Source organism: Schistocerca piceifrons, chromosome 6 (assembly GCF_021461385.2).
Source record: "Schistocerca piceifrons isolate TAMUIC-IGC-003096 chromosome 6, iqSchPice1.1, whole genome shotgun sequence".
In the NCBI taxonomy this organism is placed as follows: Eukaryota; Metazoa; Arthropoda; class Insecta; order Orthoptera; family Acrididae; genus Schistocerca; species Schistocerca piceifrons.
The window spans coordinates 281,386,183-281,388,059 of NC_060143.1; the positions used below are offsets into that span (position 1 = coordinate 281,386,183).

Here is a 1,877-nt window from a genome sequence, read left to right on the forward strand (position 1 = left end):
TTGGGGTGGTGGCGACCCTGAATTTCTGAATTTTTATCATAAATTGTGTGAGAGAAGCAGCTAGAAATGCGAGATAACGTATATAGCTCGATGTGCAACGTCGTAAACATAGTAAAACGTTACAGCAGCTATAAACTGATGTAGGTGTAGGTTCCACGTACCACACTTTGCAGCCATTCACCCTAGTGGGCATTCGTTTGTGAGTAATCCACGAACAAAATTTAGCATTGTGTGTGACGGTGTACAGGTTTAAAGAAAGGGTTTTATTCAGAATGGTTGCGTAGTGTACTGGTTGAGGTACACGTTTCACATGGAAAAAAGGTTGTGTGTTCGACTCTGGTCAGGTGCTTGAAAAGTTCTTATTTTTAAATCTTAATATACATGACTTTGATCATTATTTTCATTTATGTAATTTAAACATAAGTTATTAATTTCTGTTCTTCTGTCACGTCATTTTAATCATCGTATTGACTCTTTCGCCAACGGCCTTGCCGCAGTTGTAACACCAGTTCCTATCAGATCGCCGAAGTTAAGCGCTGTCAGGCTTGGCTAGCACTTGTATGGGTGACCGTCTGCGTCTGCCGAGTGCTGTAGGCAAGTGCAGTGTACTCAGCCACTGTGAGGAATTACTTGACTGAGATGTAGCGGCTCCGGTGACGAAAACTTAGAACGGCTGAGAGAGCGATGTGCTCACCACATGCCCCGGAATATCCGCATCCAGTGATGCATGTCGGCTGAGGATGACACGGCGATCGGTCGGTGCAGTAAGGCTGCCCTTCATTAAAGTTTTTCGGTGTTCTCCGTCATCCCTATCTGATGCGGATCCCACACAGCAGAGCAGTAGTCCACGAAAGGGCAGACAAGTGTCCTGTCAAGAGCCTCATTATTAGAGCTGTTACAGCCGGCCGGAGTGGCCGTGCGGTTCTAGGCGCTACAGTCTGGAGCCGAGCGACCACTGCGGTCGCAGGTTCGAATCCTGCCTCGGGCATGGATGTGTGTGATGTTCTTAGGTTAGTTAGGTTTAATTAGTTTTAAGTTCTAGGCGACTGATAACCTCAGAAGTTAAGTCGTATAGTGCTCAGAGCCATTTGAACCATTTTTTAGAGCTGTTACATTTTCTAAAGTGTTCTGCCAATAGATTGCAGTCTTTGGTTTGCTTTCCCCACAGCATTATCTATGTAATCGTTCCAACTCACGATATTCGTAATTGTAATCCTTCAGCATTTAGCTGACTTTGCAGCCTTTAGATTTGTGTGATTTATCGTACGCCTGAAATGTAGCGGATTTCTATTAGGACTTATATGGATGACTTCAGACCTCTTATTGCTGGAAGTCAATCGCCACCTTTTACAGCATACAGATACGTAGTCTAAGTCATTTTGCGATTCTTTTTGACAATTTGATGACTTTACACGACAGTAAATGACAGCATCACCTGGAAACAATCTAAGAGGGCTGCTCAGACTGTTTCCTGCATCATTTCTATTGATTAGGAACAACAGAGGGCTTATAATACTTCCTTGGCGAATTTCAGACATTACGAGGTACATTCAAGTTCTAAGGCCTCCGATTTTTTTTCTCCGGACTGGAAAGAGATAGAAACATGCGCATTGTTTTAAAATAAGGCCGCGTTCATTGTCAATATGTCCCAGAGATGGCAGCACCGTACGGCAGATGGAATTTTACCGCCAGCGGCGAGAATGAGAACTGTTTTAAATACTTAAAATGGCGACGTTTTCCTTACTTGAACAGCGTGCAATCATTCGTTTTCTGAATTTGCGTGGTGTGAAACCAATTGAAATTCATCGACAGTTGAAGGAGACATGTGGTGATGGAGTTATGGATCTGTCAAAAGTGCGTTTGTGGTTGCGGCAGTT

The 1,877-nt window shown here is 43.7% G+C and overlaps 1 pseudogene; it reads left to right on the forward strand.

Moving 5' to 3' along the window:
- Positions 1–478: 478 nt before the first annotated feature.
- LOC124804013 lies at positions 479–597 on the forward strand (annotated as a pseudogene).
- The last annotated feature ends 1,280 nt before the right edge of the window (positions 598–1,877 follow it).